Here is a 22,999-nt window from a genome sequence, read left to right as displayed (position 1 = left end):
ATATGTGCAAATGAGCTTGGTTTTGGCGGTGGCTTAGTTTGAGGCAGGCACTATATGGGGCCAGATTAATCCCTCTGTAATGGCGCAGGGGCCATGCCAAAATGACTTGCCATGGGGATGGCAGAAGGGACTTTGTTGCTGCTGAGCAAGTGGGGTGAAAGCAACTCTTTTAACATATTAAGTCTATTAAGAGCAGTAACTGCAACACCTTCCAGCCAGCCGTGGTTTGCAGGTACCTGGATGTTTGGCAAATGCCACGAATTTCCCTCGTTCCCACTGCTGAAGTCCCAAAGGACCCATGGGGTGTGGAGAAGGGCACAAGAGCTGAATCCTGCATCGTGTCTGGATCTGCCCCTGCTCCCCAAAGCCTGGAAGAAGGGTCTGCTCGAGGAGGGGGACACACAAACCTCTTGGCACGCTCCAGACTCCTGCGGGCTCATGGGGCTGGATGGGACCATGGGTTATTGCTCCTGAAACCGTGTGATGGCAAGGGAGCTGACGCTTTGCCTCTTTCCCCTTTTGCACATCAAAAATGCTGCGAAGAAACCGCTCAGCTGAGTGCCAAAGAACATATTTGCTGAACACATATAACCACCAGTACAGCTGCTCTGTCTGGGGCTCGGTGATTCACAGCAAGGGAATACAGCGAGGGCTGTCAGAGGGTGCAGAGTAGTTAAAGAAATAGGGTTTTCACACATAGTGCTTTGTCCAGAGGCTTTAAACGGGGCGAAATCTCTCCCTCTGGTAAGGCAACGGGCTTTGCGAGTGGTGGGAGTTCAGCCGGGCACGTCCCTCCGCTCCCGAGACACCTCCCAAGGAGCGGGGGTCTTGGATAGCACATCCGAAAGATGAATTTCTTTCCCTTGGGATATGCATAGGAGAGGAGATGCAAGTCCCAAGCTTGCCGGTCATCTTCGCCGAGGTCCTGCCACCTCTTCATCTCCATCTCTTCTTTCTTCCAGGCAAATTAAAAGCAGCAGGAGATCTCAGTCCTGCCCGACTCGGGCAGACGGTCTCAGCAAACGCTTTTTGGATGTATATTTGCTTTGCATTCGATTCAAACACGAAGGCAAACAACAGGCATTAATGAATTCATTCGTTTATGATGACAATACATTTTCGAGTCCTCCAATTGATTTGCCGAGCAAGCTGATAAAAAGAGCAAACCTTGCATTATTTACCACCCCGAGTCTAAATGTAATGTCTGAATCAACAGAGCTTGTTTGCTTTTTAAAATTCAAATGAGGACAACAATAATCTCCTTTCCAGGAGGCTAGCAGTCCCCTGCAGGAGGGGTTTTACCGACCTCTCTCAAAAAGATGCCGCGGCTTGAGGCCAGCCTGAAGGACCTGGTGTAACTCGTATTTCCCCGAGCTTCAAGGTCTGCAGTAATGCCTACAGGGGCAGACGCAGGGTCAGGTTGCGAAAACTCAAAACCAGAGCAAAAAGGCTTTTGACAGTCAGCTGAGTCATCAATTCCGCATGGTTAATTGGACATAGTTCCTAATTAAAGTCATTATTTACCTTGGAAAGCAGGGAGACTGGGCTGCTCCAGCCCTTGTTGGGTGCAGGGCTTGGATTTGCTGTGTTGCCTCCAAGGAGGCCGGGTGGGAAACAGAGGCACATGGCTCCTCCAGGTGCCTGGAGGCAAAGCAAAAACAGAAACTGAGAAATAGGAGCCACTGGGAGGGTCGGTGTCACCTCTGGTGCTCCAGGGTTTCCTCTGCACCGTCCCACGTGCAGCGGCAGCCACGGGATGGAGGAGGATGAGTGGCGGGAGCCCCGCTGACTGTAGGAGGATTAAAGAAATTCCTTTCTCTCTCTGGAATATCGGAGACCGCAGGCTGTGCCTCTGCCTCTGCGCTCGCTCCGGGAGCGGATGGAGCAAACCCATCCTCTGCTTTCCTCTCCGAAATGCAACAGCACATTCAAGCCTCGACCAAAGAGGCCATTACAAAAGCGAGTCAAAGCCCTGATTTAAACCAGCTTGTTTAAATATTTTCGTGCTCCCTGTGGTTAGATTCCAGACTTTTTACTCCCTGATTACTTTAGCCCAGAAAAAAAAAAAAGCAATATGTCAGAGGGTGAGAAGAAAGGCCTGATTCACTGATGAGGGCACGGCACTGCTGAACACAGGGTGCTGTAGTTTCCCCAGGAATGCTTTCGGGTCTTAAAATGCCCTGCAGTAAATAAAAACAACCAAGGATTACTGAGGAGCAGGGGAGCTAATTTTGCCTGACCTAACGAGTTAGAGGGTGCTGTCTGGGTGAGCTGTGTTCGGGTGATACTCCCTGGCTGCAATTAGCTATCAGTTGTGGTTGCTAACGAGCAGCCCTTTTGAATTATTTTGGTTCAGGACCCTGAAGGGACTTTGGGTTTCCTGGGCACCCCCTTCCCTGCATGCCCACGGCGAGGGGTCGGGAGGGCCTTTCCCATCTCGTTTCTCCCCCTGAAGCGGCGGCGGTGGCATGGGCAGGGGGGCTCTGGGGCGGTGCTGGCTTGTGGCCGGCTCCAACTTCACTCACAAATTATTTATGGTCTTTACTGGCTTCCCACTGCAGCCCACTCCTGGGGTCTTCGGGGCATCTGGAGATGCTCAGTAAGAAAAAACCTCCCAGCCTGCTCTCCTTGATGTCCAGACCCTTATTTTCTTGCAGCCAGGGATGTGCTTGCAGGAACCCCTTCAAAAGCCACAAACTTTGGTGTCCAGGGAAGAAACTGGGGAGATCTTCCCCCATACACTACATCTGATGGGCACTTGTGTCCTCCTCCTCTTTCACTGGTGACGTCGGGCCTGGGTGAAAGCCCGTCATGGCCATGAAAATCTCTCCAGGGCCATGGACTGGGCACATGATCAATGTTTTTTGCAGAAGATGTTTTTTAGGAGGAAGGAGGCAGCTGACAACGGCGTGCGCTCTCTCCAAACAAAGATAAACAAGGGTGCCCCAAATAACTCTGTTCTTGCTGGCAAGGGGTATTTTTAACTAGCAACGCGGCACAGAAATAACACAGACGGCTGGAAAAGAAGGAACGGCTGCTTTGCTGCCTTTCCTGGGGAAAGCAAGAAGCATCTTTTCTGCAGCCCTCTCCCAACAGCCACGCTGCTCCCAGGAGTTGCTACCCACGGTCTTTGCATGAACGTGGGGGATGTCTTTAAGCGGCTGCTAGAAAGTAATCAAGTCTGCAAGGTCAGGCTTGGGTAACGGCAGCTCGCAGAACCCTGCTTTTACTCCTTGGCCAAGCCCTAACCCACGAAAGAAGCAGTCAGTTTGATGGGTCCATTTGTCCAGAGATACCTTGGACATCGAGATGTTCTGGCTGATGCTGTCAGAAGGCATTAAATACAGCTCTGACTCAGTGCTGGGCCAAGAAATGACCTTTTTGCAACATGCCTGCCTGCAGCCTGCCCTCCCCATCGTGCCGCAGAGCTGAGGCTCCCCTGGACCACGCCGGGAGCGGGGCTGAGCCTGCCCCTGGCAGGGAGAGGGCTCTGTCTTGTCCTTCAGGGTAACCCGGGTTTTCTAGCTGTGATAAGATCCTTCATGGCTTTGGGGCAATTTATGCATATGCCTGTCAGCTGGCTTTTCCCTTTGTAAAGAGCAGGAAACGGGCTGGGGTAAGGCTGGGATACGCAGCGTGGGGGGGAAGTTTTGGAAAGAGGCTTAGACCCCGAGGCTAGGCAAGGCACGCGGCGGCTGCCAGAGATGTTATGTGTTCGGGTGGAAAAGCAGGCGTATCCCCATACAGGTACACACACGCACATTGGAAATTAAACCTCTCTCACGCTTGTCAGAGCTTCCCTTGTGGAGAGCAGTCAGGAAAAAGAGCAGTTATGGAGGAAAATCACAGCCCGTGCTCATATAGCAGCCCCGTGCTGGGGGAAAATCAGGGCTCCGGTCTCGCTGGCCCCTCTCCGTGTTGCCGTGATGTGAGTCAGCTGCTTCCCTCCGCCTTCCCCTCCAGGATGAGTAACTCAGCCGTGATAACCTTTAACGAGTCCTGGGGACTGTCACAGCTTCTTATTTAAATGCAGCCTTGGGTTTTATTAGCAGAGCCCAGGATGGAGACAAAGTGCCGGTGTAGGAAATGTGGAGGTGTCTGCTGAGGGTTCGAAGGAGACTCCCCCCCCCCTTTAGGAAATGCATTCGGTTCCTACAGCAGCATCTGCATTCGGTGGGAAGGGAGCCCTGTAACTCAGCCTTGCTGAAACTGCAGCAACTTCCAGTACGTCTTATTTGTGTTTTAATGCTTAAAAGCTCCAGCAGCTCCGAGAGCCCTTGCCGCAGCGTTGCAGCACCTGGAGCGAGCCTTCGCTGAGCTGATCCTCGCAGCGCTGGGGCTGTGCCTGGAAGGGGAGGTCTGGTTGCAGTCCGTCCCCGGAGCAATCCAGCAGCAGCAGCAATTTGGTCAGAAAAAAGCACATTTCTAACTAAAAACTGGTCCCTCAGTTTGCTTAGGCTGTGGAGTCTTTGCAGCACAGGTTACTTTCTGGCTCCTTTTATTCGGAGAGGTGAGTCCTGGCTTGTGTGTGGGACATGTAGTGTTGCTGGGGTGCAAATAGTGACCCCAAGCACGATGGGCTGAGTCTGGTGGGTGCTGAGGCTTCCCTGAGCGGGTTCTGCACTGCGGGTGAGGGGAGTGAAATTCCTCTCGAGCCCTCTCCCTTTTTGACTCGCACATGAAGTATCTCTACCGCATAACTGATGTGCCATAATTGCACTCAGGTTGGTGAATCAGAGAGGCAAGCAATTTATGTCAAGATTTCCCCCTCCCTTGCAAATTATAATGTACTATATTGTCATTATAGGATTATGATTATGTCTAATAAGTAGGAATTTTGGGTGCTGGCAGCCCTTTAAACCTTGCCGCGGTGATTTCTTTGCCTGTCGGAAGGCAAAGGCAGGCAGCAAAGTCATGTGGCCAGAGAGGGCTGTGTGGCCGCCCGAAAGGAGATGCTTGTGGAGGTCAGGATGAAAGGAGCCGTTGTGTGCGCACGTCTGCTGCCCAGCATGAGGAGGGCTTGGCGGTCAGCAGGGCTCATCATGTGTTGGCTTTGAGCACAGTTGCTGCCCTTTGATTTTGGGACCAAGGGGTTTGTTTGATCCTCTGGGGTAACGCTCAGCCCTGTGTTGGCCATCATGTTGACCAGGGATGCTTTGAAGTCATGGGGTTTTGCAGAAGTGCGTGATCATTCAAGGCAGTGCAAGACCTTCGCTGTGGTCCTCTCTGTCTCTGCACAAAGATGCTGGTGGCAAAGCAGACAGTGAAGAAGCAGATGCAAAGAGAGCAAGATAAGATGATAGCCATAGCTGTTTTAAAACCACTCCTGCTCCTAGGTGGCTTGCACACGCTGGTTGTGTTGTGCCTCTCTCACATGTAACAGGTCCTAGGTCCTACGTGCAAGGGACTGGTCCCCAAAAATAATGGGTGCACATGAGCCATGTTTCTTGGCCAGTGGCTGGGCGACTTCTCGGCACCTCTCGCTGCCCATGAGCTGTCCTGGTCAGCAAGAAGAATGCGGGTGCTACCTGATACATTAAAATATAAAAAGCCTTTTGGTTGCCCCGAGCTTCTTACCTAACTCAGTTCCTCCATTACCCGCAAAACAGCCCTGCATGGGAAATTTAAATGTAAAATTCATTTTTCATGGGTCCTGAGCAGTTTCAAACTGTGAAATCTCAAAATCCCAAAGTCAAATTAAAAAAGAAAAAAAAAAGGAGTGCTGTCTGTAATCTGCTGATTTTGTCAGTGTCAGTCTGGAGATTTTGGGGGGCTTGATCTATACTTGAACAATTGCAGTTGGCAAGACTGGATTTGAAGGACCGTCATCTGTATATTAAATCTCTGGTATTTAGTTATGTGTCATTTGTATGAAAATTGAAGCCACCTTCTCTCTCTGATCTCCTGCTAATAATGTTGTTTTAATTTGGGCTTGTTAATGGGCTGTGTAATTTAAGGACAAACCCCTGGGTGTGAAGCATTCCCAATCACTTCATGTCACTCATCAGTGCTAAGGACTGTCCTGCCTTTGCAGAAGGAGGCAGCTGGAAAAAATAGGGCTCTCCAGAGCCAAACGACAGGTGGATGTTTCCATCTCAAAGCAGGGGTTATGTATGTGTACGTTTGAGTGCCCAAGGAATCAGGGGTCTACACATCTTTGGGAAGGCTGTCTCCTTGCTGGTACAGCCCTCAAAACCCATGGTGTTGGGGTAAAGAGCTGGGACAAGGGATCAAGTTAGTCATGCCCAGCTTGGCAGCTGATGCTCCAGCTAGGATTTCTCCTCCAGAGGTGTTGCCTCCTGGGCTTTTCCTCCCACTGCCACCCTGATGGTCTCCTGGGCTCCTTGAACAGCAGGAGGAGGAGGAGGAGAAGGAGGAGGGCTACCCCACAGCGCTTGCTCCCTGAGCTTCCTACCATGTCCTTCTCTTCTGCAGAAGGATCTCGCTCTCCATGCTGCTGTCTGGTCTTGTTTTCCCCCATGGCTCCTACCTCCCTCTTGGAAGAGAGGTCCTACATCTCCTACAGCTTTAATTCATCCACGTCTCACTGTGCAAGACACAAGAGCAACATTATGCACATGCAAATATCTCTTCTAATTTACGGTCCAGCTTGGGAACTCCATGGCGTCTGGATATTGCTGAGTGGTTTTGCAAGCAAAATAGGTATCATTCCTCCAGGATTCGGGCTGATAGCTTTATTTTAGGCATTTTCCCGTGGGGAAATATAGAGTCTACCCTTTAATTCTTTGCTCATACCTGTTCCTTCTGAAAAATATTGCTCAGTTGAGTCATGGGGAGAAAAAATATGTCTAGTTGCAGAGTCTGTTCCCACCGCTTGGGATTTATGGCCCGGTCAATGTCATTCCATCAGGATGTAGCTGCTGTGGACACCTCGCCAGTGAGATGGGAAGTTGCATTTATCCTCTTGTGTGCATGCAGAACAGGCATCTTCACGATAAATCCAGTGCCAGTGCCTCACTGGAGGATTTCGTTTCTGCCGTAGGAGGAATCTCATTAACACGAACTTCAGAGGAATCCGGCACTGCCAGCCAGAAAACAAATGCAGCAGTGCCGTCGTCATTTATCAAATGGAGAATGACCTTTGCTATCCATTAGGATGAAATGAAAAGCTTTGGGCTTTAACTTGGTTAAAATGCACATGGCTGTCTTTTTAGATCTCAGAGTCGGCGCAGTGCTGAGATTAATCAAATTGTGCATTTTGCTGGTGCTTAAACAATATTGTTCTATAATTCAATCTCTGCATGACTTCAAGACAGCAGGCAGAAGAATTAAACTGAGCCCGGCTGCAGCATCATCCTGCTGTGGTCGGTGGCTGAGGAGGCAGAAGGGGTTTGGAGCCAAGTGCCAACCTAATGTTTTTAAATTGCATCGCTTGGATTCAAGTTACTTTTGGTTAGGATTAAATATGTGTGTCTATAAAGCTGTGTGTGTGTGCTTGGGAGAGCTCGACTGAAGGAAACGGGTGCATCTCACTCCAGTCTGCTATAAATCTCCCCATGGGAAGAGGGTGTTGGGATGGGGTTTTTTTTTCTTGGATTTCACTTTGAAAAATGCTGGTGTCCCAAGGAAAGGTGGCCATGCTGAAAAGAGGGAGAAGGCGGCATTGCTCTGCTGGCGTTGGTCATCAGAGAGGGGTCCCACAAGAGGGAAGCGGGGCCGAGGGTGGGTGTCTGTGCCCCTGTGCCCCTTCCCCTCCCAGGGGTGGCTGGGGAAGGGGCTGAGATGTTAGGGCAGAGCACGTCTGGAAAATCCTCTTTCCACCAGCTATTTAAGCAAGAGGCCTCAGGACGTGGGTCCCTCCTCTTTGCTCACACTTTGTCTCCAACAGTCATCTACCAACACAAATTTGGCTGTTGCCTAGGAGAAGAAATTGGCTGGATGACCGCATCCAAAGGGTTGCAGTCAATGGCTTGGTGTTCAAATGGAGATCATGTAGTGGTATCCCCCAAGGGACTGTATTGTTTTTTGGTATCTATTAATGACATAGACAGTGGGATTGAGTGCACCCTCAGCAAATTTGTGGATGGCACCAAGCCAAGTGGTGCAGTTGACACACTGAGGGGAGGGATGCCATTCAGAGGGACCTTGACAGGCTTGAGGAGTGGTCCCACGCGAATCTCATGAAGTTCAACAAGGCCAAGTGCAAGGTCCTGCACCCGGATTGAGGCAATCCCCAGTATCAGTATAGACTGAAGGATGAAAGGATTGAGAGCAGCCCTGCAGAGAAAGACTTGAGGGTACTGGTGGACCAAAAACTGGACATGACCCAGCAATGTGAGCTTGCAGCCCAGAAAGCTAACCATCTCCTGGACTGCATTAAAAGAAGCGCAGCCAGCAGGTCGAGGGAGGTGATCCTCCCCCTCTACTCCACTCTCATGAGACCCCACCTGGAGTACTGCATCCAGGTCTGGGGTCCTCAGTACGAGAAATACGTGGACCTGTTGGAGTGGGTCCAGAGGAGGCCACAAAAATGATCAGAGGGCTGGAACACCTCTCCTATGAGGAGAGGCTGAGAGAGTTGGGATTGTTCAGCCTGGAGCAGAGGAGGCTCTGGGAAGACCTTATTGAGGATTTTCTATACATAAAGGGGGCTTATAAGAAAGATGGAGAGAAACATTTTACCAAGGCCTGTAGTTATGGGACTAGAGAAAATGGTTTTAAATTAAAAGAGGGTAGATTTAGATTAGATATAAGGAAGAAATTTTTTACGACAAGGGTGATGAGATACTGGAACAGGTTGCCCAGAGAAGCTGTGGATGCCCCATCATTGGAAGTGTTGAAGGTCAGGTTGCTTTGAGCAATCTGATCTAGTGAAAGATGTCCCTGCCCATGGCAGGGGGATTGGAATGAGATGATCTTTAAAGGTCCCTCCTAACCCAAACCATTCTATGATTCTAACACCTCGCAGATCTTACTGAGCTCCTTGGCCACCATCACACATAACCTGCACCCAACGGCCCCCTGTGTGTGTCTGGCAGCACTTCCCTCCCCCTTTCTCCCCACAAGCTCTCCCCTGCTCTTTTCTGGTCACAGTGAAGTCCACCTCAACCCTGCTGGTCATGTAGGCTGATAATTTGGGACCATCTGTGGCCTGGACAACTCTTGGTGTTTTCACATCAAAGGTGAATCTATTTTTCTGCATAAACCCTCCAGTATTTCTATTTTCCTGACAACCCATAAGGTGAGGACACTTCTGCTGAGCATTGCAGTCAGAGCACTGAGATGGTGGCTGAAACCTTCCTGGATTCATCCAGGAGCTAAACCCAACTCTTCATCCCTGAGTTTCCAGCCATTGCTGCTCCTCAGGCAATTGGTTCCTGCCATACAGCCAAGTCCCATTCCCAGCTGACTTGAGCAAAGGCAGAACAGGCTTGGAGCAAACAAAACAAACCCCAAAAGCCCGTGCAGCTGTGTGAATTAGGTCGGGTGAAATCAGTCTGATGTCTCACCTTACAGGCTTCTCCACATGGTGGAACTGAAAATCTGTGATTGGGTCTTCAGTTAGAAAAACTACCGTGTTTATAGGTTGTAACCCAACCTCTATTTATTTCAGCGCAGGTCTGTGCAGATGCTTTATGTAAGCCTAAAAATACCTTTTTTTTTTTTTTCTGCTTAATGTATCTGCTTATTTACAAATATAAATTAAATCTAGTTTAGAGCACATGATGTAACAGGGTCTTGTATGAAAATAACGGCAAGCTTTGTGTTCCAGCTGGTGTAGCTCAGCTTGCAGATAAGATCATGATACTTTTGCATATAGACAAGCCCAGAAGCAAATATATTATATACTCGTAGCTTCAATGCAAAAAGCAAGAAAAAGCAATGACCATGAGTGCTGGAGCCTTGTAAATCAGCTGAGCACCATCGGCTGGGGGGGCAACACCCGGGCGCAGCCGATACCTCAGTGGAAATCAATCCGTTAATGGACAGGTTTTCTTGTCTGTTCCTAGAGTTAATGCAAGAGAGAGGATCTAAAACAGTTAGCTAGAAATACATTCTTGTTAGAGAAGGGTCTTTGGGAAGTGTCTCTTTATCTAAAGTTAAGTGAACTTCCAGTCTGCCGGAGACATCGATGCAAATCACTGCTAAAGGTGGACTCAGTCCTGGATTTTTGTTATATCAGACATCATGGATATCAGTATACAGGATGTGGCTTTTATTTCTGGGTGGTTGTAATAAGGAAGTTTGGCTCACTTAACTACAAATCCATAGGTAGAAGTAATTCCAAGTGTGGACTGTGAAAACGTGGAGGAGTTGCGTGGAACTGGATCTGGCATCTTGCTCAGGCCTGGCTCTCCCCTGGGAATGCCTCTGCTCTGAGAAAGTGAGCTAGGAGGCTTGAATGGGGAACAAATTACTAAATATTGACTCAGAAAAAACCAAAGCTCCCATTTAGATGTAAATGGAAAAGGGGGGGGGGGGGGAGAAGGAGGAAGGAACCAGAAATACATAAAATAAGAGTCTACAAGCAGAATTATCTTGTTGCAGTATCCATTTTCCAGACTTCCCTTGGTGAGTTATCGGCAACACTCCACATATTTGTGCAGCCAAATAGCTGCGAGGCACAAGTACGTTCTCCAGTAGCAAATAATTCCCTTTCCTGATAACATCTTCAGCAGGGCTTGGCTGCAACGTGCAAGTGCAGTGGCAAAGATTTTGCTCGGCAGGTTGGGGGGGGACCCAGCGTGCTATTTGTCAGGCAGCTCAAATTCAAAGCAAGAGCAATGTATGCACCCGGGAGGGGAGGCTTTCAAAAGCACCGAGGTTTTCCCATGGGAGACAGGCACACTGGTGGCTGGGGGATCTTTAAGCACCTGCCTTCACCCTTTCTACATGGTCTGCATTCAAACAGCAAAGATGATAGCCAAGAGGTGATGGGAGCGCTTAGGTTCTTAGTGGGACGGTGCCTGGGTACCAGCTCCAGACACAGCAAAGGTTTGGGTGCGGAGAGAGCTGGGGAAGAGATGCAGGGCAGGAAAATATATTTTCTTCATCTTTCTTCCTGGCTGTGCCATGGATCTGGGCTGCTCATAAGGTCCTCTAACAATACCAGCGTTTGAACCGGAGATGTGTCAGGTGTTGGTGCTGCCAGAGCCAGGTCCGGACACTGGCTTTTCCCGGGACCCACCAAGTCCAGCCTCACCCAGCCACCACAGCCAGGCCTGTCCACCCTCTCCATTGCTGATTTTGATTATCTGCAAGCAGACTGTGGCCTTATTGACAATTAAATGAACGCGCTCCATTGCAGATATGAGCACGGACATCAGCACTGGGCTGCTTCTGAGTTAGAGCAATGGGAAGATCTGACGGGGAAACCCTGCAAATTTAACCAAGTATTTTCTTCTTTGCCAATAACACAAGATGCACCTTGGTGCAAAGTGTCAACACTTCAGCATTTGCAAAGCAGGGTCTGTCAGACCTCTCTGCACGAATGCTAATTGCTTATACGTGGTGAGGCTGCACAGCCCAACAGACAGACCCAGGTGGTTCTGGCTCTGGCCCAGCTCCTCCGTGACCGTCCTGCCTTTGAAAGACATGTTGTCCATCGGTGCCACCCATCTGCCTGACTTTGGCTGGGGAGTTTTCACCCCTGGGTCCAAGAGTGTGTGGCTCCAGGAAAGGCTACTGCAAGTTGGAGTAGATCAGATCTGGAAGGATGGAGTTGACCCATCTCCCTGGCCAGGAGAACGTGCCAAATTAGGTTAAAACAATGTAATATCCATTGGTTCAGGTTTTTATTTCTCTTCTGTTGGTGTTGCTAACAGTAACTGACCAAGACAAAGTGGAGCACTTGGAGAGAAGGGTAACTGTGCTGTCAAGGTCAATGTTTTTTCCAGGTTCCAGCAGGATAATAAAACACGAAGGAGCAAAAGTCAAATCTCTGCTACAAAGCCCTGAGCTCATGTCACAGAATCGTGCCACTAGCAGGAGTTCCTCGGCCGCTGCCCAAGTGTTCGCACCAAGGCATCAAACCTCAGAGGGACATTCTTGGCTGCAGATGTGAGGGCTTACACGTGTCCTAACCTCACCAAGCAGAAACAATCCTTTTTTTTTTCTTTTTTTGTCCCACTTGCTGGGAAAATGGGAGCAAGTGCAAGAGTCTGTTATCCAGGTGCACAGGATTCAGCCGCTGCTTCGTGTTGGGGGCACCAAGACGCAAGAAAAATGGGTGCAAGAACTCAGCCAAGGGGCCCTGCTCGCAGCAAGTGCTGTTTATTCCCGTCTTGAATTTTCCTGCAGATGAAGAGCACGTTATCCTTGGAGACACAGCCCAGAGCTGTGCTTGCAAATTGAAATCTTGGGCCCCACGTCCTTGCTGGGAAGCAGCGCATCAGTGGCAAACACTCGCAGCGTGCTGTGCTTCACGGGAGCGCATCTGCCGGGGCTTCGCTGCTTGCAAGGGTCTCTCACTCCACGGCAGGGGAAAATGTGATTTTCCTGTGGGTTTGTTTTTTGCTTTTTTTTTAGTGGAAGGCTTTACAGGCTGGGATTTGGAAGCTTTCCCAGGTTTCGCAAATAAAACTGCGAGCCTGTCTGTGGCGCGTTGGAAGAGGAATCTCAGGAACGTGGGAGCGTTCTCCCTGGAGCCGCTCTGGAGTTTCTCCTCTTGCTGCCTTGAGATACTCCTAAGGCGGTGGTTGTTCTGCACATCTCCAAGTGCTGGAAACAGAGGAAAAGTGGGACCTAACAGAAATTATGTTTGAAATAGGCAAAAAAAAAAAGCAGGATTATGCCCTGCAGTTGCAGAACAAAAAGAAGGAAATATCAAGCTCATATTCTACACAGTGAGCGTAGGACAGAGCTAATACCAGCAGCAATCCCTGCTTCAGTCATTGCAGTTTGTAAAGGACCTCAGTGCATCCTCGAGTCCTGTTTTTCCTGTCACCACGCAACGGAGGCTCTCTGTCAGGGCAGCTAACCAGCTTCCTAGCTCTGCTGGGGCTTCAGCAGGCCAAGAGATACGCAATGATCCGAGATAAAAGGCTATAGCTGCCTCCCAGGCTGTATATATTAAACCGAGAGACGTTCCTTTCTTGTTTTCCCCCATCTACATGAAGGATATGATGAGTAATCATAAAGTTTTACCAAACAAAAGCTTACGGGCATTGTATTCCTTATATTGTGAGTTAGGAGTTACAGCCAGTTCAGGAATGTGATGGACCCTGAAAAGAAGAAGTTTTATCTTCTTAACTGGAGCTGCACAGTACCACCGCCGGGATAATCTATTTCCTCCAGGCTGCTGCCTTAAAAATGGCAAGAAGTTAAAGGGATTTGAGTAAAAATAGAAAACGACATCCTGGATGACGAGGGAAGGCTTCGTGTCCGGCCGGGAGCTGAGAAAGGCAGGAAGGCACCAGGCAAATCCCAGCACTGTCAGGGAGCCCAGATCACACAGGGATGGGATCTGGAGGGTGGGAGGAGGGTGAAGAAACCCTGTAGAAAGTAAAAAATTCACCCTGGCCCTTTTTTCTGGGGGGACACGGGGTTATTTCTGCTTGGTTTTGCTACTCTGGCATGCAGATGGGGTCAAAAGGAGATGGGGGCCAGGGCTCAGGCTGGCTCTTGGGGCTGGTGGGGTGGAGGAGGAGGTGAAGCCCCTTCTGCTTCCCACAGCAGCACCAGCATGCATGGCCAACCCCTTGATTAATAAAACACACGGGCCGCCTCGGCAAACAGGAGCCCTTGAAATTTCCTTTCGAGTAGCAGGGGATGGGCAACGCCGGCAACCCCGGGAGGGAGGCGTGGGGCCGTGGCGAGCCGAGCGGTGGCATTTTTCCAGGGCTCGGTGCTGAAATATCGTCTCAGTATAATTGAGTGAAGAAGACTCAGTCTGTCCTCTAACAGCAAATTAAACACAACTTTGTGGGTTTGGTGGTTTGCTGCCAAATGCCAATACAGCTCCGTATTAATAGCTTATGACAGGATTATTCTCCCTGTTTTTGGCAGGACGGAGCTCTTTGGCCTTAATCCTGCTTGTGGCTAAGGGAAGAAACCCAGCATGTCCCCTGTATTTACCAACAGCGTAACTCTTCACTCCCAAATACTGCTTAAATCTCAAATTTGCAGAGATGAGCAGAGTAGAACAACCCTGCATCAATCCAAAAATGCTGCCGGCTGATGGGGAGAGGCAAGGACCCTTCATATATGTCCCAGCCCCCCAGCTCAGGCTTCCCCATGAACACAGATTCCCCTGCGTGACCGTGGGCACCCATCCTTCCCCCAAAACCATAATATAAGCTGTCAGGTTGTTAAATCAAGGGATTTTTAAAAATTTGGTGATACCTGTAGCGAGCTCAGTAATTAAATGCCTGAAGGGGGGAGGGCAGGGGGGAAGAATAGGGCTGGAAATAGAAAAGCAAAAGGGCTTTGAAGTGGTAGGTTTAGGAGGGCAAAGTACTCAGCGCCACAACCAGGTCAAAACCTCTTTGGGGGGCATCTGGATGAAGGCTCCCCCAGCATTAATCCTTTTTAAAAATCACAGACTCCAGCCAGGGACCTCAGTGGCCAGAGAGAATATATTTAAGTGAAAATCCCCAAATTACGCATGTAAAGCAGCTTCCCGGGGAGCCCAGCGTTCCACCCTTCCCTGCGCTCGCAGCAGTGAGGAACTGGCAAGAGGCTTCAAGGGGCTTGATTTTGGGAAAAGCTGAGTTGCCAGCGTTAGCATCTGAGCTTCACTGAAGTTGTGAACTGGCAGCATTGCTGGAAAGAAAAGCAGGATTTTTCTCCAGGAAGGAATTTTCAAAATTTGTCCCTAACTGTCGAAGTTTGGGCTGGGTATGTCAGGGTTTGCTGGTTTCTGTGTGGGCAGCAGGGCTGGGCTGGCACTGGAGGTTTTTGGACCGGCCAGCGCTGGGGCTGGGGGGGGGAACAACAAAGATACGTGTGTGCAAACCACCAAAACCTCTGTCCTCATTAGGACAGCCTTGAATTTTTATAAGGAGGTTGGCACAGCCCTTGCTTTGTGCTTCCCACGGACCCGCGGACAATGTCCCTTCTCACTGTTACACATTTGCAAAGAGGAGGAGGGGAAAAAAAAAAAATCAAACTTTGTCTCCTGCGCCCTGACCGTGCCAGCCATCCCCTGTGGGCCCAGAGGAGGTGATGGGGTGGCCGGGGTGGAGGTGACACCCGGCAGCACCAAGCTCCTGTCGGTGCATCCATCGGCGCTGCACAGAGCCGGTGCGAATTCTGGGAGGCAGAAGAGTTCGTCTCGACGTCATGCTGGAAACTGTGTGGAGTAACCAGGAGTCAAAGCGTGAATAAATAATTACAGAGGTGGAAAAAAAAGCCTAAAGCCCCCAAGATGCTTGAGTCTGCTTTAAAGATCTCATGTGGCAGGAAACAGAGACATCTGCACTTTTTCTGTGTTCCCTTGTCTTACCAAAACCACAGAGGGGCATTTACCCACGCACACGCAAATGTTTCTGAGAGGATCCAGGCAAACGCACACTAAAATGTTCAAACGTAGGACCACACTCAGTTGATGGCCTTTGCATAATCAGAAACTCTTTCTGTTTCTGATCATGGAAATGGCCCGTGGCTTCTGCCTTTGTTTTGCTTGCTATAGTCTCCATAGGCTCCATTTGCATCCTGAAATTATCGATCAGCTGCGTTGTCTCGAATGTAAAGATTTATAAGCAGCGATGGCAGGGTTGGGGGTCCCAGGTGGCAGACTTGCAGGTCACCGAGGTTTTGGCTGCTGCAGATGGGACAAGCAGAGGGTTTAGCTGTGTAGGGCCTCGCTAATGAGTTGCAAGTTGGGCCAGTTCTTGAAGGAGGAGGCTTCCTATGGCTCTGTTCCCATCTGTTCCCAAAAATCAGGCTAACGAAACACAAAATAACTCCCTGCTCACACACAGGGCTGTCACAGCCTGTTCTTCCTTGCAAAGATGTCAGCGTGTTCCTACCGTCGGCTTCATCACGTGCCTGGAAATCAGAGGGTTTCCAGAAAATGGTACGTGCCTCTTTTTCTCAGAGCGGGTTTGGGATGTTCATCGTATAATAAGCTTGGCAGGGGGCTGTAAATGCGGCCACAAGGCCACCTTGCATTGCTCCCGCCCGTCGGAGAACCAGAGCCGTAAGACCCTATCCTTCACCTGTTAAGTCAATGAGATTTTGCCACAAGCTCTAGGGATCCTTACTATCCAGATGTGGATTTATAAAGTTGGTTTTGCTTTACTGGATGCTTCAATTTGACTAAAACATCTGAAATGGGGACTCCTTCATTCCAGAAGGCAGATGGTGATTTTTATTAGCAAGCGGTTTCCTGTTCCTTCTATCCCTTAAGTAATATATTTTCTATTGCTGTAGTCGGATGTACGCTATATATATGATCGCTAACACTTAGCGATGAATTCACGTTGATTCTCTTTCAGCTCAAAGGCTTTTTTCATTCGTCTTCTGTCTCTTAATGGCAACAACAGGTATACGTGTGCTTTTTTTGTAAAAAAAAAAAAAAAAGCCTCATAATCTTTTCATAGCTTCTTCTAGTCTTTCCATACAGAATCTTCCCTGATTTAACGTAACTAGTAAACCTCAGCAACACATAATGGTGCCTTTTCCCTGTCCGAAAGGCGAGGAGCTCTCAACCTCTTCCAAGATAACTCGGCTCCTTTGTTAAGGAAAGGCATTATCTGATGAGGTACGAGGCATCTTCATCTCCTAACGATTCCAGTGAATGCTGGTAGCAATCAGGGGGCCACCAGAATTGCATTTCTCAGCCATTACCTTATTGCTGGGAAATACAGTTTCGGCCATCCATCTGCTAAAGAGCCCATCATAACGACAACTCGAGCAGGGTTGGCTGGTCCGGACAATAGCGAGGCTTTCAGTTTACAAAGCTAACGACTTACTAATTACCCGTACTGAGCAGGCGTAGGAGAAGCAACCATCTATACCCATCTATAAAGCCAAAGCTCCCACGGCCGGGCGGAAAGCAGCGCTCGGGTTTCGGGAGCTGCAGTTGCACGTTGACTTAACCGGACATTGCAGGACGTTGTTCCTTTTGCTGCACCTTCCTGACACCTGCGCCCCAGCCGGTGGTTGGGATTTTTTGGTGGAGTATTTGTTGTTGTTGTTATTTTTTTTTCCTTTTTTTTTTTTTTTCTCATGCTCTGATTTCAAGGTTTCGGGGGCCACGACAGCCTTTTTGTCTGAGTTTATCCATCGCCTGGCTGAAGGCAGCCTGGAAGCCTGCCAGGAGCACCTGGCAATGCACTTAGTAAATTATAGTAATGAAAAAAAATGTCAAATGCTAGGAGGTAGTTATAAGGCTTTACTGATATATATACTTTGAAGGCCAAATGCTGCTTTTAACATATTCAGATATGACCTGGCCCTCTTTGCTCTAACGAGGTACAGAGGAGCAAACTGATTAATTGTTAGGTCTTACTGCCGGTGAAGTCTGAACCCCCAAGTAGTTATTAACCGCAGATCCTATAGTCCTTCGCAAAATGGTGGTTTTCTTCTCTTCTAAAATCACATGCATGCATCAGTGCTGCAAAAGGCAGTGCTGAGGAGTTTGAGGAGACGAGGTGATGGGCCCCTGCCGGCTCGGTGCTTTTGGCTGTGGAGCTGAATCCTGCTTGGGAACAGCATGGACTGGATGGTGTTGGCAGTGTGGAGGATGCTGCTGTAACCTGCTGATTATCTGCCGGCTGAATGGGAGCCAGGGGACTGTCTCTCATTTCTAATATGCAATAATTTCTAAAATGCATTTCATTCTCTGTAGTGGAAACATGTGAAAATGAAGTTTAATTTCAAGTGGCTTTGTGGGTGTTCGCGCTTTGCTGGTCGGTGAAATACTTCGGCGCCTGCAAATTGGGAAAGTTTTGGGTCTGAGGTTCTCGGTACTGACATAGCAGAGCTCCTGTCGTCCCGGCGCTCCTCAAGCATCTCCTGAAAAGCAGAGTCCTTGGCTAATAAAAAATGGTTGCGTGATACCTGCGGCTAGACAAGGCTTTCAGCACACGCGGGGATCAGTGCAATTAGCTGATCAGCCCTTGCAACAGGAGCCTTTCATACGTGGGCTGGGGTAGGTAAACCAGAACCAGGCTGAGATGGCATACCCGAGATTTGCCGGAGCTTCAGCACCTGAAAAGCAGAGCTCCTCTCCTGCCTCATACCCTGTGATGGTTTGGGTGTGTTCATTATGTTCGATGGGGGAAGTCTGGATGATTTATGGGTTGGCTGAATCTCTCTTTGTGGACGGGGACCCGGCCATCTGCTCTCGAAGCTGCTCTCCTGGGGGGTGTGGAGCATCATTGCCAGGGATAGTTCCCATAGTAGGATAATGTGGTCTGAGCCTGGGGAATCAGCCTCACCAGCTCTGTTTGCTGGGATGAAGATCAGTGTAGCAGAATTTCCCCTAAATTAGGTAAAAGTAAATTATAGGGAAACTGTCCCCATCCTCTACCTCCCACCACTGTGTTAGAGTTAACTTTCAAATGGAGAAAAAATTTAAAAGGAAACAGGGGCAACATCTCGGAAAGAGAAAGCCCATTCCCAGATAAGCAACAGAGGCGGGGGAGAGCATCCTGAAAAGTGAGGCGCGGTGATATTAGAGGGGACTCAGCTCCAGGCTGCAGGTCCTTGGCAGGGGTTGGAGCTGCAGACGGACCTGGATCCTCCCGGGAAGAGGGCAGGAAAGGTGATACTGGGATTTGGGTTTCCAGGTCTTCTGATTTTGGCAGACACATAGAAAATGTGTTTATTCCCCCTGAGCTATCACAAGTCCTTCAGTAAAGAAGCTGTGAAGGGAACTCACAGTGCTGGTGCTCCAGGGAAGACGGGTGAGCTATGGGGCATGTAGGAAAAGGGATGTGGACCATCCACCCAGAATAACCCATGTCACTGGAAAAGACATACAGAAGCTTCTTGGCACATTTTATTTGTCTTTCAGACTTCAGTTGATCTCTGAGCTGATCTTTCAAGAGGAGGACCTATAGTGACTGTAAAACCTCAGGACGTCTTTCTTGAATGATAATAGCTCAATTAGAGCCAGTCATTAGACAGATATGGCTAAGGTCATCTTCTCTTATGTACTTTACTTGGACATTTTCTTGTGGGGTCCTTCTATAACTCTTTGCAGTCAGCTTAAATTTTTTGGCTTCTCAGCAAACTTTCCCATTAGAAGTCAGCTGCCTGGCCAGGGCCCCACAGAACTGCAAAATCCCGCCTCTCCCACTGCAAAAACGAGAACGTATTTTTAGCCTTTGGTTTCTCTTGTAGTCAGCTGTTAATCCATGAAGCCCTTTCTTTATCTCATGCTACTTTCATTGCTTTGACAGCTCTTCTGGTGGCAAAGCTTTCATGAAACCCAGGTAGGTGATACACATTCAATCACCTTCATGATATTCATTGAGCGCTTTGAAGGATGTGAATGCATTAGAAACTTGGACTTCTTTCTGCCAAAGCCCCCTGTTGCCCTTTCCCTGGTGTATCAGATCCGCCAAATGCATCCCTGTGCACCCACATCTACCAATACTTGATTGTATTTTCTACTCATTTGCCTAGAGCGGGTCAGGCCGATTGAACCACAGCTCTTAAACTTGCCTCTTCAGAAACCAGTGACCCATTTGCTATTTCTCATCTGCTGCAGACAAATACTGTTAATTATTCATATAATTATACCTGAATCTCTTTACAAGTCTTGGGCCAGTGGCATCTCGCCCTGGCAATCTGCTCCTTTCTCAATTCACCTGTTGATTCTGAGGGTTTTGCTATGGGGGTCTCCAGCCCCCCCGCCACGGTGCAGGCGCATGCGGGGCTCATTTACCCAACCTACCAGGGTTTTATTTCTCTCAAGGCTTCTTTCACTCTTCCACTGCTTGCTGGCCCCAGCGAGCCCCCGGTAGACTTTCTGTCTCTGCTATGTTTTTATGTGCATCTTTATGCCTCTGGCAAACTGTTCTGCAATATCTTTTTCACTTGCCTTACTGTGGTTTTATATTTGGTTTATGCTATGTTCTATTTTCCTCACTTAGACGTAGCCTATTTTCCTCACTTAGATGTAGATGGCCATTTCTTTTGGTTCCTAATAGCCTTCTTCACTCTGCTACTTAACTTCTCTGCTTTTAAAAAATCCTTTAGGGTCTTTATTAAGGAGTGTTACATGTTAAGCTGGAACCTGTAACCTATCTTTAAGCTGCTGCCATGATACTTGAAAGTATTTTATCCTTTTAGCTCTTCCATTTACTTTTTAATGTAATTCCCCTTTCTAAATTTTAGGTGTTACTGTGAATAGAGACCATTACGTGACATGGTGGGAAATTAAGACCAAAGCACATAGACAGCGTCCCAAATGTTGTAAAATCTATGTTTGGCTCTGAACCCCTGCAATGCAGGCCTGAAAGGGTCCCCAGAACGTGCTAAGCTCAGTACTGCATCATTATGAGCAATCACATCCTATTTTTCCTGCAGTATATTTATCAAACCTAATTTTAAAACATCTACAGCTCTTTCTTCTGCTGCTTCCACTTGGTGGCTGCTCAAGAGCCTCAGTCACCTGTGAGCTGGGGACTTCCCAGCCTGAGAGGTTTGCGCCCACCCAGGCCATACCTGGTTCATCCTAACCTTGGAGCTGAGACAGTTCTTCTCCTTTCCTGGGGTTTATTCCCTGCCCCGCAGCACCAAAGCCAGGCTGCTGCGACCCCAGGGAGCAACTTCTCCCAGCCCCAACCATCTGCACCGATGGCTGAACATAAACCTGCTCCTGCTCCTGGAAACCTTTCTGTGAACAGCAATAACATAGGGCTGGGACTGGAAATCTTCAGCCCTATTTGTGCGCCTATCCCATGCACCGTGAGCCTCTTGCGAGGGCTATTCACATCTCTCAATACTTTCTCTGTAGTTCAAGCCCGGTCCCTAAGCCCTGATTCATAAAAGTGCTGAAATACTTACCTAGTAGTCCAGCACATCTGTAAGTACTTTGCTGAATTAGACCCTTATTAATCTTCCTGCATTTAAAATAACTTTTTATTACATTTTAAAAATAAATGCGCATGTTCATGGGTTCATGTTTGGGATTTTTTTCAAACATTGATTTTAAGGCTTGCCTGGCTTGGCTGGATATCTTTCCATCCAGCCAAACAGCTGCTCGCGCTAAACCTGGGAGCAAACTCCCTCTCGCAGCGCCCATGCTGCCGGGAAGGAGCTCCGGCAAGTTATCTGCGATTAAAACAACCAAACCTCCCTTCACCACCCCGAGCCATCCCAAATCTGAGACCGCAAGGCATTCTGAGTTGAAAAATAACAGAATGCAGCTGTGGGCACATTTCTCAATTATTTCCATGGATTTGGGGAAAAATGCCAGCCAAGTGTTGCTTGCACCGGTTGCAAAAGGAATTTTTGGAGCTGGAGGAAATAGCGGTGCTGGGGTTTGGGGCTGCGATCTGTGAGGGATGGGGAGCTCTGCTTTATTAGTCGAAAATTTAAAAATTAAAAAATGAAAAGCGGGTTTCCAGTGCTGGGAGCAGTAGGTCCTTGGAAACCGCAATGAGAAAACCTGCAATTTGGGGAGAAAACCCCAGCAGCCCTTAAAACACTTCGTGGGGCTGGGGCTGAGCGTCCCACTTTGCTTGCCAGCCTAAAATACCCCCTGGGGAGATGCAGGATGAAGAGACTTCACACGTACAGACGAAACACATCTCCAAGGAAAAGAAATAAAGGCACGAACCCAAGTGGCTGGGGTTATCTCAGCGTCTCCCACCAAAGGTACACAGAGGGGGGTGCCTCCTAAACCCGGTGCAGCTCACCCGCCTCCTGCAAATGCATCGGGTGCAAACATCGCCCCATCAATCCTGCTGGGCTCTTTTTTTTTTTCCAGGCCCGCACATTTATTTTTCAGCAATGCAAAACCAATGAATTTTTCTGTATTTAATATTTTTTTTTTTTCAGCAAGGCAAACCAGCGCATTTTCTGCAGTTAATAATTTCTGCATTCCTGTATTTAAATACAGCAAATGCGCTGGTTTGCATGCTGAGAAAAAAAAAAAAAAAAAAAAGCAGGGGCTTTGCAAAAGGGTGCAGAGCCTTGCACTTGGGAGCCCCGCCGTGCAAGGCTCTCTGCGATTTTTGCCCATTTTCCAAAAAGCGTAGTGTTAGAAATGAGAAAGGGGGAAAAAGGAGCAAAATCAAATCTCGAATGTCCTTCCTCTTTCCTCCATCCCCACGCAGGGCTGGGGGAGCAGCAGAAGATGCTGTAAATCCAGCCACGTTAAGGGGAGATTTGCCTTACGGGAAGCCCAGCTGCGCCGAGCTTTTGGAGGAGCGTTTTTCTGAAGTTTGTTTATGCCGTGCAAAAGCCGAGCTGCTGCGAAGGTCTGGCTTTTCAGGGGAGGAATGGGAGAAGTTGAAGAGGATGCAGCCAGGAGGTTTGTTTTTCACACCGTTTTCGGGGCCGTATTTGTTTTCTTTGACAGTGACTTACAGCCCGGCTTTCTTTTCTATTTTGTTAGGGCAATAAAGAAGATAAATGTGTAATAATTCAGCTCTCTGTCTTTAATAAAATCTTGTCTTCTTCACACAGCCCCTGGGAAGATCTCCATTTTGCAGCCCTGCGAGATCGGCTGGGTTTTTCCATTTCACCTCTTCACCAGAAATGACAGAAAAATAACATTACCGGGAAAATTAATAGCTAAATACAATTTCAAGCGGAGGGAAAGCTTTCGGCAGGATGAGGAGGACTCGATCCTGAGTCTGACCGTGCCGGTCTGGGGGACGCTTTTTGGTGCAGGCCGGGAGCAGCGTGGCGGCCGCTGCAATTACTTTTGTCTTTGCTAACGGGCTGCCGGGTTGGCGACCTCAAATAGCGGCTAATGAGAATTTCCATCCTCGATGCGGATCGATGTTGAGCTAATCTTTGTTGGTTTTGTGCTTCTGTCGGGTACAAAGGGGGAAGGAAATTAAGCTCCGAGCGGAGGGGGCGGTGGGGGTCACACCGAGGGGAGCAGCGGGTTGGGGGGGGAAGTCTTTGG

This window comes from Egretta garzetta, unplaced genomic scaffold (genome assembly GCF_000687185.1).
Source record: "Egretta garzetta isolate BGI_Z169 unplaced genomic scaffold, ASM68718v1 scaffold3, whole genome shotgun sequence".
NCBI lineage: Eukaryota > Metazoa > Chordata > Aves > Pelecaniformes > Ardeidae > Egretta > Egretta garzetta.
Note: the sequence above shows the minus strand (reverse complement) of the source record.